Here is a 15,970-nt window from a genome sequence, read left to right as displayed (position 1 = left end):
TGAGCAACATGAGGATCCTTCATTCAATAAATATTTACCGAGTAATATGCAGTGGCATGCATGCAGGGGCATGCATGAGCCTGAGAGCTTTGCATGTACATCTCACTGAATTCTCATAGCAACCTTTCAAAGTAGACACTGTTATTAACACCATCACACAGGTGATCAATTATAAGGGACTCTCCCAAGGTATTGCAGTTTGTCACAGTGGCAGAATTTGGGTTCAGGCAGTCTGGATCCAAAGCCCACTCTTTTAACCATTATAATTCCTCCAACCCAGGTTGCTTCCTCAGATGAGAAAAGGTATTGCCACAAATGTTGATACCATTTTAAGTAAAATACACCTAGAGCCCAGATGTACATTATCTAGTACATCCACCTGGTGGCATGAGTGTTAGTCACTCAGTTGTTTCCCACTTTTTGCAACCGTATGGACTGTAGAAGATATCAAGAAGAGGTGGCAAGAATACACAGAAGAACGGTACAAAAAAGACCTTCACGGCCCAGATAATTACGATGGTGTGATCACTGACCTAGAGCCAGACATCCTGGAATGTGAAGTCCAGTGGGCCTTAGAAAGCATCACTATGAACAAAGCTAGTGGAGGAAATGGAATTCCAGTTGAGCTACTTCAAATCCTGAAAGATGATGCTGTGAAAGTGCTGCACTCAATATGCCAGCAAATTTGGAAAACTCAGCAGTGGCCACAGGACTGGAAAAGGTCAGTTTTCATTCCAATCCCAAAGAAAGGCAATGCCAAAGAATGCTCAAACTACCACACGATTGCGCTCATCTCACATTCTAGTAAAGTAATGCTCAAAATTCTCCAAGCCAGGCTTCAGCAATATGTGAACTGTGAACTTCCTGATGTTCAAGCTGGTTTTAAAAAAGTCAGAGGAACCCGAGATCAAATTGCCAACATCTGCTGGATCATGGAAAAAGCAAGAGAGTTCCAGAAAAACATCTATTTCTGCTTTATTGACTATGCCAAAGCCTTTGACTGTGTGGATCACAATAAACTGTGGAAAATTCTGAAAGAGATGGGAATACCAGACCACCTGACCTGCCTCTTGAGAAACCTGTATGCAGGTCAGGAAGCAACAGTTAGAACTGGACATGGAACAACAGACTGGTTCCAAATAGGAAAAGGAGTACGTCAAGGCTGTATATTGACACCCTGCTTATTTAACTTATATGCAGAGTACATCATGAGAAATGCTGGACTGGAAGAAACACAAGCTGGAATCAAGATTGCTGGGAGAAATATCAATAGCCTCAGATATGCAGATGACACAACCCTTATGGGAGAAAGTTAGGAGGAACTAAAAAGCCTCTTGATGAAAGTGCAAGTGGAGAGTGAAAAAGTTGACTTAAAACTCAACATTCAGAAAATGAAGATCATGGCATCTGGTCCCATCACTTCATGGGAAATAGATGGAGAAACAGTGGAAACAGTGTCAGACTTTATTTTTCTGGGCTCCAAAATCACTGCAGGTGGTGACTGCAGCCATGAAATTAAAAGACGCTTACTCCTTGGAAGGAAAGTTATGTCCAACCTAGATAGCATATTCAAAAGCAGAGACATTACTTTGCCAAAAAAGGTCCATCTAGTCAAGGCTATGGTTTTTCCAGTAGTCATGTATGGATGTGAGAGTTGGACTGTGAAGAAGGCTGAGAGCCGAAGAATTGATGCTTTTGAACTGTGGTGTTGGAGAAGACCCTTGAGAGTCCCTTGGACTGCAAGGAGATCCAGCCAGTCCATTCTGAAGGAGATCAGCCCTGGGATTTCTTTGGAAGGAATGATGCTGAAGCTGAAACTCCAGTACTTTGGCCACCTCATGTGAAGAGTTGACTCATTGGAAAAGACTCTGATGCTGGGAGGGATTGGGGGGCAGGAGGAGAAGGGGATGATAGAGGATGAGATGGCTGGATGGCATCACTGACTCAATGGACGTGAGTCTGAGTGAACTCTGGGAGTTGGTGATGGACAGGGAGGCCTGGCGTGCTGCAATTCATGGGGTCACAAAGAGTCGAACACGACTGAGTGACTGAACTGAACTGAAGTGATGGACTGTAGCCCATCAGGCTCCTCTGTCTGTGGGATTTCCCAGGCAAGAATACTGGAGTGGGTTCCTATTTCCTTCTCCAGGGGACCTTCTTGACCCATGAATTGAACCCAGGTCTCCAGCATTGCAGGCAGATTCTTAACCAGTTGAGCCATCAGGGAAGACCCCTATTGGTTTCTAAATACCATTCTCTGATCAAAGGAACCAAGACCCTTTGGAGAAATGGCTGATTCCAGGGCTGAAGCAGCAAAATATGAGATGATTCTGAACTATCTCGTGCTCTGTGTTCTGTGTTCCTTTATGTAATGATCAGTCAGGTGTGGCCACAAAAGGAGGCACAAGAGAAGGTTGGGAAAACAAAATATATTATACTCACAGTCCTCGAAACAGGATGCCATACAGTGCCATACGGAAGAGACACCAGGGTGGTCAGGAGCCAAAAGAGGCAGGAGTGAGGGGAGGGGCCTAGGCCACCACTGGTGGAAATTCAAGGGCAAGGCAAGGCAGGCAGGGTAAGCAAGCTAGGATTGGCTGGCTTGAATAATATCAGCAGGCTCCAAGCTATAGGGTATTCCCGAGCTGCCTGGCACCTGGCCCTGGGATGATGAAGATGGAGGAATAATGTCTCCTGGGCCCTCCAGGGCCAGATAAGGGACATCTGGCTTTGGATTGATTAGTTTGCACATCAAAGGCATGCTGGGCCTTTGCTATCTCTAAGAGCTGACTGGCCCCAGGAGGGGTAGTATCTCCCCAGCCAGAAAGGTTATTAAGATACTGAAGCTTCATAATATATACTCGTGTATATATAGAAAATAAAAAATACAAGCCATACAAGCCAGAAAGTAAGGGATTACTTACGGGATGATGGATACCTGTCAAAGGGACACAGGGTCCAGTTTTGTTTTCTTTTTAATTTTATTTATTAATAGAATAAAAGTGAAAGTGAAGGTGTTAGTCGCTCAGTCATGTCTGACTTTTTGAGACTCTACGGACTGTAGCCCACCAGACTCCTCTGTCCGTGGAATTCTCCAGGCAAGAATACTGGAGTAGGTTGCCATTCTCTTCTGCAGGGGACCTTTCTGACTCAGGGATTGAAATCCAGGTCTCCTGCATTGCAGGCAGATTCTTTACTGTCTGAGTCATCAGAGAAGCCCTTCATTTTTCAATTATATATTAACTATTCAGTTCAGTTCAGTCACTCAGTCATGTCCGACTCTTTGTGACCCCATGAATCATAGAAAACTAGCCAATCTAATCATAGGGACCACAGCCTTGTCTAACTCAATGAAACTAAGCCATGCTGTGTGGGGCCACCCAAGACAGGAGGGTCATGGTGGAGAGGTCTGACAAAATGTGGTCCACTGGAGAAAGGAATGGCAAACCACTTCAGCATTCTTGCCTTGAGAACCCCATGAACAGCATGAAAAGGCAAAATGGTAGGATACTGAAAGGGGAACTCCCCAGGTCGGTAGGTGCCCAATATGCTACTGGAGATCAGTGGAGAAATAACTCCAGAAAGAATGAAGGGATGGAGCCAAAGCAAAAACAATATTAACTTAATTTATTTGTTTGTATTTTCGGCTGTCCTGGGTCTTAGTTGCTATACGGGCTTTCTCTAGCTGCGGTACACAGGCTTCTCATTGCAGTGGCTTCTCTTGTTGTGGAGCATGGGCTCTGGACACGTGGGCTTCAGTAGTTGCAGCTCCTGGGCTCTAGAGCACAGGCTGAATAGCATTGGCACATGGGCCTAGTTGCTCTGTGGCATGTGGGATCTTCCCAGATCAGGGAGGGAACCCGTGTTCCCTACATTGGTAGACAGATTCTTAGCCACTGGACCATGAGGGAAGTTCCATGGGCCAGTTTTAAAAGGTTTTTCCAGGCCAAATCTGGAACAGTTTGAACATTAGTAATGAATTATGACTCATTGAATAAAATGGGAATTCACAAGTTTATGGAGGTATTAGTTCATTAAAAGTTTGATGAAAATTTAATATTGACATTGTATTAAAGTATCTCTGTACAAAATGCTTACTCTTCACAAAGAGGAAAAGAGTAACTGGATAAGCCTAGTGGACACAAACTTAATCAAGTGATCCAAGTTAACATCACCAGTAGTGAGACTAATGGGAACCATGAATCGCTGGGTAGGATGCAAGGAGGACACAGCATCACTGTGGTGGACTTGAACATGGCCCTTGTAATCCCACCTCCTTGTAGTCATGCCCCTGTAGAACCTCCTCATCATGAGTGTAAGTGGGACTGTGACTTCCTTCTAATAAGTAGAATATGACAAAGGGGATGGGGTATCATCCTGCAGTTGTCTTACCTCATGTAAACCTCCGTGTTACTAGCAGAACCATTCTAGAGTCTTGCTGACTTTGAAGAGGTTCATGACCCAGATAATCATGATGGTGTGATCACTCATCTAGAGCCAGACATCCTGGAATGTGAAGTCAAGCGGGCCTTAGAAAGCATCACTATGAACAAAGCTAGTGGTGGTGATGGCATTCCAGTTGAGCTAGTTCAAATCCTGGATGATGATGCTGTGAAAGTGCTGCACTCAATATGCCAGCAAATTTGGAAAACTCAGCAGTGGCCACTGGACTGGAAAAGGTCAGTTTTCATTCCGATTCCAAAGAAAGGCAATGCCAAAGAACGCTCAAACTACAGCACAATTGCACTCATCTCACATGCTAGTAAAGTAATGCTCAAAATTCTCCAAGCCAGGCTTCAGCAATACGTGGACCGTGAACTTCCTGATGTTCAAGCTGGTTTTAAAAAAGTCAGAGGAACCAGAGATCAAATTGCCAACATCTGCTGGATCATGGAAAAAGCAAGAGAGTTCCAGAAAAACATCTATTTCTGCTTTATTGACTATGCCAAAGCCTTTGACTGTGTGGATCACAATAAACTGTGGAAAAGTCTGAAAGAGATGGGAATACCAGACCACCTGACCTGCCTCTTGAGAAATCTGTATGCAGGTCAGGAAGCAACAGTTAGAACTGGACATAGAAAACAGACTGGTTCCAAATAGGAAAAGGAGTACGTCAAGGCTGTATATTATCACCCTACTTATTTAACTTATATGCAGAGTACATCATGAGAAATGCTGGACTGGAAGAAACACAAGCTGGAATCAAGATTGCTGGGAGAAATACCAATAGCCTCAGATATGCAGATGACACAACCCTTATGGGAGAAAGTGAAGAGGAACTAAAAAGCCTCTTGATGAAAGTGCAAGTGGAGAGTGAAAAAGTTGGCTTAAAACTCAACATTCAGAAAACGAAGATCATGGCATCCGGTCCCATCACTTCATGGGAAATAGATGGGGAAACAGTGAAAACAGTGTCAGACTTTATTTTTCTGGGCTCCAAAATCACTGCAGGTGGTGACTGCAGCCATGAAATTAAAAGACGCTTACTCCTTGGAAGGAAAGTTATGACCAACCTAGATAGCATATTCAAAAGCAGAGACATTACTTTGCCAACAAAGGTCCGTCTAGTCAAGGCTATGGTTTTTCCTGTGGTCATGTATGGATGTGAGAGTTGGACTGTGAAGAAGGCTGAGCACCGAAGAATTGATGCTTTTGAACTGTGGTGTTGGAGAAGACCCTTGAGAGTCCCTTGGACTGCAAGGAGATCCAACCAGTCCATTCTGAAGGAGATCAGCCCTGGGATTTCTTTGGAGGGAATGATGCTGAAGCTGAAACTCCAGTCCTTTGGCCACCTCATGTGAAGAGCTGACTCATTGGAAAAGACTCTGATGCTGGGAGGGATTGGGGGCAGGAGGAGAAGGGGACGACAGAGGATGAGATGGCTGGATGCATCACTGACTCGATGGACGTGAGTCTGAGTGAACTCCGGGAGTTGGTGATGGACAGGGAGGCCTGGTGTGCTGCGATTCATGGGGTCACAAAGAGTTGGACACAGCTGAGCGACTGAGCTGAACTGAACTGAAGCTCTACAACCAAAATGAAGTAAATCCTGCCAAAAACCTGGATAAGTTTGGAAGCAGGTACTTCCCCAGGAGAACCAGAAGATGACAACTCAGCCCTCAACTGCATTTTTTAAAATATAAATTTATTATTTTAATTGGAGGCTAATTACTTTACAATATTGTAGTGGTTTTGCCATACGTCAACATGAATCCATCACAGGTGTACACATGTTCCCCATCCTGAACCCCCCTCCCATCTCCCTCCCCATACCATCCCTCTGGGTCATCCCAGTGCACCAGCCCCGAGCACCCTGTCTCTTGCATCAAACCTGGACTGGCGATTCATTTCATATATGATATTATACATGTTTCAATGCCATTCTCCCAAATCATCCCACCCTCTCCCTCTCCCACAGAGTCCAAAATACTGTTCTATACATCTCTGTCTCTTTTGCTGTCTCGCATACAGGGTTATCGTTACCATCTTTCTAAATTCCATATATATGCGTTAGTATACTGTATCGGTGTTTTTCTTTCTGGCTTACTTCACTCTGTATAATAGGCTCCAGTTTCATCCACCTCATTAGAACTGATTCAAATGAATTCTTTTTAATGGCTGAGTAATACTCCATTGTGTATATGTACCACAGCTTTCTTATCCATTCATCTGCTGATGGACATCTAGGTTGCTTCCATGTCCTGACTATTATAAACAGTGCTGCGTTGAACATTGGGGTACACGTGTCTCTTTCAATTCTGGTTTCCTCAGTGTGTATAACAGCCCAGTAGTGTGATTGCTGGGTCATAAGGCAGTTCTATTTCCAGTTTTTTAAGGAATCTCCACACTGTTCTCCATAGTGGCTGTACTAGTTTACATTCCCACCAACAGTGTAAGAGGATTCCCTTTTCTCCACACCCTCTCCAGCATTTATTGCTTGTAGACTTTTGGATCGCAGCCATTCTGACTGGCATGAAATGGTACTAATTGTGGTTTTGATTTGCATTTCTCTGATAATGAGTAATGTTGAGCATCTTTTCATGTGTTTGTTAGCCATCTGTATGTCTTCTTTGGAGAAATCTCTGTTCAGTTCTTTGGCCCATTTTTTGATTGGGTCGTTTATTTTTCTGGAATTGAGCTGCAGGAGTTGCTTGTATATTTTTGAGATTAGTTGTTTGTCAGTTGCTTCATTTGCTATTATTTTCTCCCATTCTGAAGGCTGTCTTTTCACCTTGCTTATAGTTTCCTTTGTTGTGCAGAAGCTTTTAATTTTAATTAGGTCCCATTTGTTTATTTTTGCTTTTATTTCTGGGAGGTGGGTCATAGAGGATCCTGCTGTGATGTATGTCGGAGAGTGTTTTGCCTATGTTCTCCTCTAGGAGTTTTATAGTTTCTGGTCTTATGTTTAGATCTTTAATCCATTCTGAGTTTCTTTTTGTGTATGGTTTTAGAAAGTGTTCTAGTTTCATTCTTTTACAAGTGGTTGACCAGTTTTCCCAGCACCACTTGTTAAAGAGATTGTCTTTTCTCCATTGTATATTCTTGCCTCCTTTGTCAAAGATAAGGTGTCCATAGGTTCGTGGATTTATCTCTGGGCTTTTTATTTTGTTCCATAGAACTATATTTCTGTCTTTGTGCCAGTACCATACTGACTTGATGACTGTGGCTTTGTAGTAGAGCCTGAAGTCAGGCAGGTTGATTCCTCCAGTTCCATTCTTCTTTCTCAAGACTGCTTTGGCTATTCCTCGACTGCACTTTGAAACAGCCTCACAGAGCACTCAGCTACACTGAGCCCAAAGTCCTGGCCCATAGAAACTGTGAGATAATAAATGTGCGCTATTTTAATCTGCTCAATTTATGATAATTTATTGTGCCAGATAGAAAGTGAGTACAGTTGTTTCTACAATATTCCTGCCAAAGATGCCTGCAATATTAAAATGTGTCAAGGTAGTCAAAGTAAGGAAAGAGCGATGAAAGAAGCTGGAGGAAGGAAACTAAGGACACACAGCAATGAAACGCAAAGGACAATCTTGGATTGGGACCTGGGGGAAAACTCCTGTTTTTGAGAACATTATTGGGAAATTTGAATATGGACTGTGGATTAGATAATAAAATCTTATGAATATTGAATTTCTTGATTTTAAGCATTGTGTGGCAGTTATATAAGAAAATAATAAAGGAAGATAGCAAAATGTTAACTATTGGTGAATCTAGATAAAGCCTACACAAGAGTATTTGGCATTATCTTTGCAACTTTTCAGTAAACCTGAAATTATTTCAAAATAAAAAGAATTAAAAAAATTTTTAATGTTAGATTTCATTTCAAAATGGTACTGGAAGTAATTCCAGCTCTATTGCCACTTTGGGAAATTCAGGGGACTTCGGGACTATGTCATATAAGATACTCACTTCCGAGTTACATAAAGAATGTGAATAATACAGAACCTTTGATCATCTTGTATGGGTTTGGTGCCTGTTATCAGGAATTTGACGTAGAGACTTGCCCTTTGGAACTAAGCCTTACACATTATTCACTTAGGAGCAATGGTCCTGGGGTTGTGTGCAGGAAAGTTAGGGTGGTGACATGTAATGAACTCACTAGGGGCATGGCCCAGATTCTCTTTGGGCCTGAGACCCTGGTTCCCTGTCTGCTGAGAGTGTGCTGGGCGTGTCAGCCATCCCCAGCTGAGGATGTCTGTGGGCATTGCTCGCAGCCTAACGAAGCTGCCTCAACTGAGGAAAGGCCCTGCCTGAGGGCAACCCACTTCTGATGACTGAGGAGGAGGAATATACCCTTGCTTCGATAAAGACAACTTGGAAGGGCCATTCTACTCCCAGGGCTCCCACTGGGATTAGCTGAAGTTCCTGCAGGAGCAGCATCATAGTTCAGTTTCTCCTGTTCCCCAATCCTGTTTCCTCCACTAACCCCATAAATGATGATCCCAGTGTACTCAGCCACTCAGTTGGATCTGACTGTTTGCGATGTTATGGACTGTAGCCCACCAGGCTCCTCTGTCCCTGGGGTTCTTCAGGCAAGAATACTGGAGTGGTTTGCTACTTCCCTAGAGCCCTCCTTAAGAAACCTTCTCCAAGGCAATCTCCATCCCAAGTCTGTTTTCCAGGTAAGCTGATCTTCAGCAGGTGCTTCTCCAAGCCCACAGAGCTTCCTTCTGATCACATAGCTGCTCTCTCCTATGGACTGCAGATAGGAATGTTTCTGATCCATAACAAATGTAAATTTTAAAATTCAGGTTCTTCTTTTTAAGCAATGTGGCCTAACAGAACCTAACAGATATGAGCTATTTTTCAGTCTTTCAAGTCACAATGTTGTCATTCAGGAAAAATTGATCTCTAATAATTTTGTTTACTTTAAACATAACAAAATTAGACAGAATAATATAAAATAAGGCCCCTGCAGATTCCTTCAGCCAGCTTCAACAGTTAGCCATGGCATGGGCATTCCAGCTGGAGCAGTGGTAAAGAATACACCTGCCAGTGCCAGAGACAGAGGAGACACGAGCTTGATCCCTGGGTCATAAAGATCCCCTGGAGGGGAAAACAGCAACCCACACCAGTATTCTTGCCTGGAAAATTCCATGGACAGAGGAGCCTGGCAGGCTACAGTCCATGGAGTCGCAAAGAGTTGGACATGACTGAGCACGCACTACATTTCCTACAACTTGGTAGTTGGACCTGGAGGCTTCATCAGATGCAAAATCTTTTTTTTCCCCCCTTTTTTGACAAGAGAACTTTTTAGGTGAGATTGTATTCTTTCATTAGGAGCCACCCATTTGGTGATGCTTACCACTGTGAATAATTAATGTCAGGATAAATATTCATTAGAAGTTACAAAATGGTGTATACTGTTGTTGCATTTTCACTTCTTAGCTGGCCTGCTTTTATTTTTAAAACTTATTTATTTGGCTGTGCTAGATCTTAGTTGCAACACGTGGGATCTTCCATTTCATTGCAGCATGTGGGATCTTTAGCTGCAACGTGCAAACTCTTAGTTGCAGCCTATGGGATCTTGTTCCCTGACTAGGGATCAAGCCTGAGCCCCCTACATTGGGAGTGCAGAGTCTTAGCCACTGGATATCACTGGACATCACTGGACACCAGGGAAGTTCCAGCTGGCCTACGTTTTTTAAAAAAGAACTTTCCCTTGTCCATTATTTGGTGACTCAATGACATAGTTTGGACAAGAAAGAGTAAACGCTAGATTCTGTCTTGATTTACCAGCTTTCAAAATAGTAAGTGGGTTCCCCATCATCCTCACAGAATGATCAATTAATTTTTATTTTCTCTAATACCATGATGAACTTCTGGAGTTCATGATGTACTTCAGGCCATTGTGTTATTATCTTTACTGATACTCAAATTGCTCTCTCTGGTCACTGGCAACTTCTTCTAGTTGAATCCTGTGTCCTTTTCCATGGCCCTAGTCATCTTTGATAACTTCCTTGCTATCTGATATAACAAGATGTACCAGGCTCATCTTGTACATTTCCTGCCCTAGACGTGCAGTTATTTCCCTAAGAACCTTTGGTTCCGTGTAATGGAAAAGGTATTTCAAACCCACAATGTGGGCTCAAGAAACCAAACACAGTCTTTTTTTTTTTTAATTCTTAGGTTGGGAAGAAGTTGGATAAAGGGATTCTTTTATACTCCTCTGTATTATTTGAATTTTCATCATGTGTATTCATTCTTTTCATTTATTTACGCCATATGATAATACATAATACATTTTTTAGAAAAAGTAAAAAAAGTCTTTCTCACACTTCTGGTACCACTTCCCTGCTAGAGATAACTTCAGTCATCAATCTGTCGTGAATTCTTCCAGATTTTGTCTTAGCAGCATTGTTACCTGAATATGGCTCCTGACTTAAGGATTCCAGATTCTATTTTACTCCATTCAGATGATGCAAAGAAAGTTACCTGAGGTAAAATTTCAAAGGATAGCAATTAAACTCTTTCATTGTCGTTGTTTAGTCACTAAGTAATGTCCAACTCTTGGTGACCCCATGGACTGTAGCCTGCCAGGCTTCTCTGTTCATGGGATTTCCCGGGTAAAAATACTGGGGTGGGATGCCATTTCCTCCTCCAGGGGATCCTCTCAACCTAGGGATCTAACCTATGTCTCCTGCATCTCCTGCATTGCAGGCAGATTCTTTACCACTGAGCCACCAGGCATCAATAACGAGGCCTCCTGTGTTGCTAACTCCAGGGGTCGCTGTTTACAACACAGACTCCTTGATTGATTTCTTCTGTAATTGCAGCACACAACAAACCGGCTGACACACCGATAGGAAGACAAGCAAAGGACAGAACATAGAGAAAATGGTTCTTGAATGTATGAAAAGATGCTCAGACTGGCTTTTAAGAAGGCAAATTCAAAATCAATCTACACCTAGCTATCATTTATCTCTCAGCTTGGCAAAGATTAAAATGCTTACTAGCACATCCTCATTCAATGCTTTAAGAATGACTGTTTGACAGTCATGTTTGACAATATGCATTCACTTAAAATTTATTAGCAGTTGCTAATTGAAAGTACTTCTGGGTATTTACAAATATATACAAGCATGCCTGAATGTTTAGAAAACAATGTGTGTGCAAGGCAGAACTTCTTAACAAGGGCTCCACAGAAAAATTTAGGGAATTTATCAACTTGAATGGAAAAAATAATTTTTGTGTTTTGGATTTCACTAAACTCTAGCTGAAATTTATCATTTCCTTTAATTATGAAAGTAGGCAGGAAGCCATAATGTATCAGTCTGTGCCTTTGTTACCAATAGAAGTAAGATATTTTATGTCATGTTACAGTTGCTGCTGATATTTTGAAGTATCATTTATGTTCATCCATACCTTGAAATTAGAGAAGTTAGACCCAGTACTAGATCTTATTATTTAATCCATTAATTAATAAACATATATTTCTAAATTAAAAAATATTTTAATAATTATTCCCAGGTGGCATTAGTGGTAAAGAACCCGCCTGCAAATGCAGGGGACTTAAGAGACATGGGTTCGATCCCTGGGTCAAGAAGATCCCCTGGAGGAGGGCATTGCAACCCACGCCAGTATTCTTGACTGGAAAATCCCATGGATAGAGGAGCCTGGCAGGCTACAGTCCATGGGGTCACAAAGAGTCAAGTATAAATGAAATGTCTTAGCATGCACATAATTAGTTTACTTTTGATCTTAAGGATTTTATGAAATCCCATGAAAATATCATAGTGAGAAGAAATTTATAGGCTTCACTGGACTGTCAAAGGGGTGCATGGGCACAAAATAAGTTAAGAACGTGGTAATTCACAACATCATGTATATAATGGTAATTGATTGGAAGTAGCCTCAAAAGTCGGGGAAGGCAATGGCAACACACTCCAGTACTCTTGCCTGGAGAATCCCATGGACGGAGGAACCTGGTAGGCTGCAGTCCATGGGGTCTCTAAGAGTCGGACACGACTGAGCGGCCTCACTTTCACTTTTCCTTTCATGCATTGGAGAAGAAAACGGCAACCCACTCCAGTATCCTTGCCTGGAGAATCCCAGGGACGGGGGAGCCTGGTGGGCTGCCGTCTATGGGGTCACACAGAGTCAGACATGACTGAAGCAACTTAGCAGCAGCAGCAGCCTCAAAAGTAGACTGGGTTAAAAATATTTGTATGTTTCTACAATGGAACACGCTGCAGCTGCCAAAAAAAAAAAGAGAGAGAGAAAGAGAGAAATCTCTATCTAAATAATGTCTTTACAAGATATTGTAAAGGCAATAAAACTGTGCAGAATGCTTTGTGTAATATGCTACTACAGGTATAAAAGTGAGTGGAAAAGAATACATAATACAAATGTCTATCTGCTTGGACTTGCATGAAATGTCTCTGGAAGAGATAGAAACTGGTAATATTGGTGGCCTCCAAGGATGAGAACTGAGTGGCTGGGGCCTAGAGTGTTAGGGAGACTTCTTCTTGATAAACATTGTAGTACATAGCACATTAAAAAAATCGAACCTGTGAATGTACAATCTATTTTAAAAAATAAATAAACTCTAACATTTAAAAACTCCTTAGTAGAGTCTGTCACGGAGAAGGCAATGGCATCCCGCTCCAGTACTCCTGCCTGGAAAATCCCATGGACAGAGGAGCCTGGTAGGCTGCAGTCCATGGGGTCACTGAGGGTCGGACACGTCTAAGCGACTTCACTTTCACTTTTCACTTTGATGCATTGGAGAAGGAAATGGCAACCCACTCCATGTTCTTGCCTGGAGAATCTCAGGGACGGGGGAGCCTGGTGGGCTGCCGTCTCTGGGGTCACACAGAGTTGAACACGACTGAAGCGACTTAGCAGCAGCAGTAGCAGTAGAGTCTGTCAAGGGGACTGATATACAGTACTTGGCAGTATATCTTAAATTCCAGTTCCCACCTTGTCTTTGGAACCTCAGCCTGTCCTGCAACAAGCCTAGAAAATTATGTCATTTCAACTACCTATTCAGTCCAAACCCCCAAGAAATATATTCTAAGACTTACTTGGTTTTTGCCTTTCTTTCCACCTTTAGCCTATTGTCTTCCAGAAGTAAAATTTAGCCTGGGGGTGGTTGTTTGGTTGCAAAGCCTGAATCTTCTGCAACTGTAGCCTGCCAGGCTCCCTGCGCATGGGATTTCCCAGGCAAGAATACTGGAGTGGGTAGCCATCCCCTTCTACAGGGGATCTTTCCGATCCAGAGATCAAACCCATGTCTCCTGCATTGCAGCCAGATTCTTTACCAAATGAGCCACAAGGGAAGCCCCAAATTTAGCCTATTCCCAAACAAAGCACACACATTCCCATCTTGCCTCTCATTCTGTGTTGTATCACAAATGCTCATGAACCTCGTTGGCACTGGTGGAATTATTCTTAATGGACAACGAAAGGAAGTATATGAACATTCACAAGTTAACCATTTTTGCTTCATATTATTTGTTCATCTTTTGATAATGTGTTTATTTTAAAGTGAAGTCTTGAATGGGGCAGATTTTTAGCTATGTTACTTACAAATGGGGTCTAGTTGCCAGTGTTTGTAAGAGAACATAAATATTATGGGGTTAGAGCACTAAAATATTTCTTCTTTCCAAAACCCCTCTCATAAATTTCCTACTGTTTCCAAAAAAAGAAGGCAAGTGTAAGCATAATCTACCAAAGACCACACTTGTGCAATAGGTCTTTGGCGATATAGGGTATCTTTATACTACCAAAGTAAAATATTTTGAAGAAAACATTAATGCTGGGTTTTGAGTAGCAATGCTAACATGAGTAATAATTGCCAAGATTATGCAAGTGGCAAAAGAATATTGTTTATAAATATTTGTTTGGCACTTTATAACAACCACTTATTCTTCCTGAGATTTAGGTCAGCAGAGGGAAGTCTGTTTTATTTTTTAGACAATATTTTGTTTAGAAGTGAATCTGAGGTTCTTTGTGATAAACAAAACTATAGCAGGGTTTTGCCACAAAAACTTGAACAAATCATTTTCAATTAAAACATAACATTATTGTTTTTATGGTGGACTCTGGGAAAATATTTGAGGTCTCCACAGAAACCTCCAGCCTGTTTTTGAGTCCGAAATTGTGTTTTCTTTGGAGTCATGAACAGGATGAAGAAAACTGGGAAAACTGCCAAGACCCTGTGTTTTGAGCTCTTCCATGCTGCAAAGTGAAGCAGTGGGTGCAGCTCTGGGAACGTGCAGCCACAGTGTAAGCGGGGTGGGGACAGGCTTGGGAGCAGGGAGGTAGAGCTTCTGTTACTTCTGAAGACGAGTGTAGCAAGGTGAGTTAAGAAAGAAGTAACCAGTATTTTCAGTTTCTTTTCCTTCCCATGACACACCATACAGCAATTCCCCTGGATGTATTCCCCAGAGGAGCACATGGAAGTTGGGGCTTTGCAGTCAAAGCCACAGAAACTGCCTAATCGAGGTGGAATGTTAGGCTTCCTCAGGCTGGGAGGGGGCATGTGCATAGGAAATAAGCAGGTTTTGGGAAGGACCTAGGACTTGGGGTCCCTTGCATGTAAGTGCCTAACATGAATCATTTCAGGATGTCCACCGGAGGCTCAACACTTATCTCCAAGCTCATAGGAGACCCTGTTGGCCCATGTGTGGTACAGGAGTAGACCACCTGAGAGGCATCTCTGGTATGCCTGGAACATACTGCCTGACCAGTGCTTTGGAAAAGTGGTGAGCCATAGCTGATAAGGACTCTACAGGCTATGGCATCCTAGATACCAGGAAATTCTTGAATGAACCCCCAGAGGATAAAAGAGAATTCCCCCAAGAATGACTGAGACTGAATTTTCTGCCAGTCATGTAGGTGAAAGTGTAGAAACAATTTTTCTGATTTTGAGAAATGCAGCACTTACACACTAGAAAGTGGCAGAGTCACTTTCATACTTGCTACAAAAGAAGGAAAATGCCAAAGGGCGTTGTTCAAACTAGCGTACGATTGTGCTCATTTCACATGCTAGCAAGGTTATGCTCAAAATCATTCACATTAGGCTTCAGCAGTATGTGAACTGAGAATTTCCAGATGTACAAGCTGGGTTTAGAAAAGGCAGAGGAACCAGAGATCAAATTGCCAACATCTGCTGGATCATGGAAAAAGCAAAAGAGTTCCAGAAAAACATCTATTTCTGCTTTATTGACTATGCCAAAGCCTTTGACTGTGTGGATCACAAGAAACTATGGAAAATTCTGAAAGAGATGGGAATACCAGACCACCTGATCTGCCTCTTGAGAAATTTGTATGCAGGTCAGGAAGCAACAGTTAGAACTGGACATGGAACAACAGACTGGTTCCAAATAGGAAAAGGAGTCCATCAAGGCTGTATATTGTCACCCTGCTTATTTAACTTCTATGCAGAGTACATCATGAGAAATGCTGGACTGGAAGAAGCACAAGCTGGAATCAAGATTGCCAGGAGAGATATCAATAACCTCAG

Source organism: Bubalus kerabau, chromosome 2 (assembly GCF_029407905.1).
Source record: "Bubalus kerabau isolate K-KA32 ecotype Philippines breed swamp buffalo chromosome 2, PCC_UOA_SB_1v2, whole genome shotgun sequence".
NCBI lineage: Eukaryota > Metazoa > Chordata > Mammalia > Artiodactyla > Bovidae > Bubalus > Bubalus kerabau.
This window is presented reverse-complemented; position numbering follows the sequence as displayed.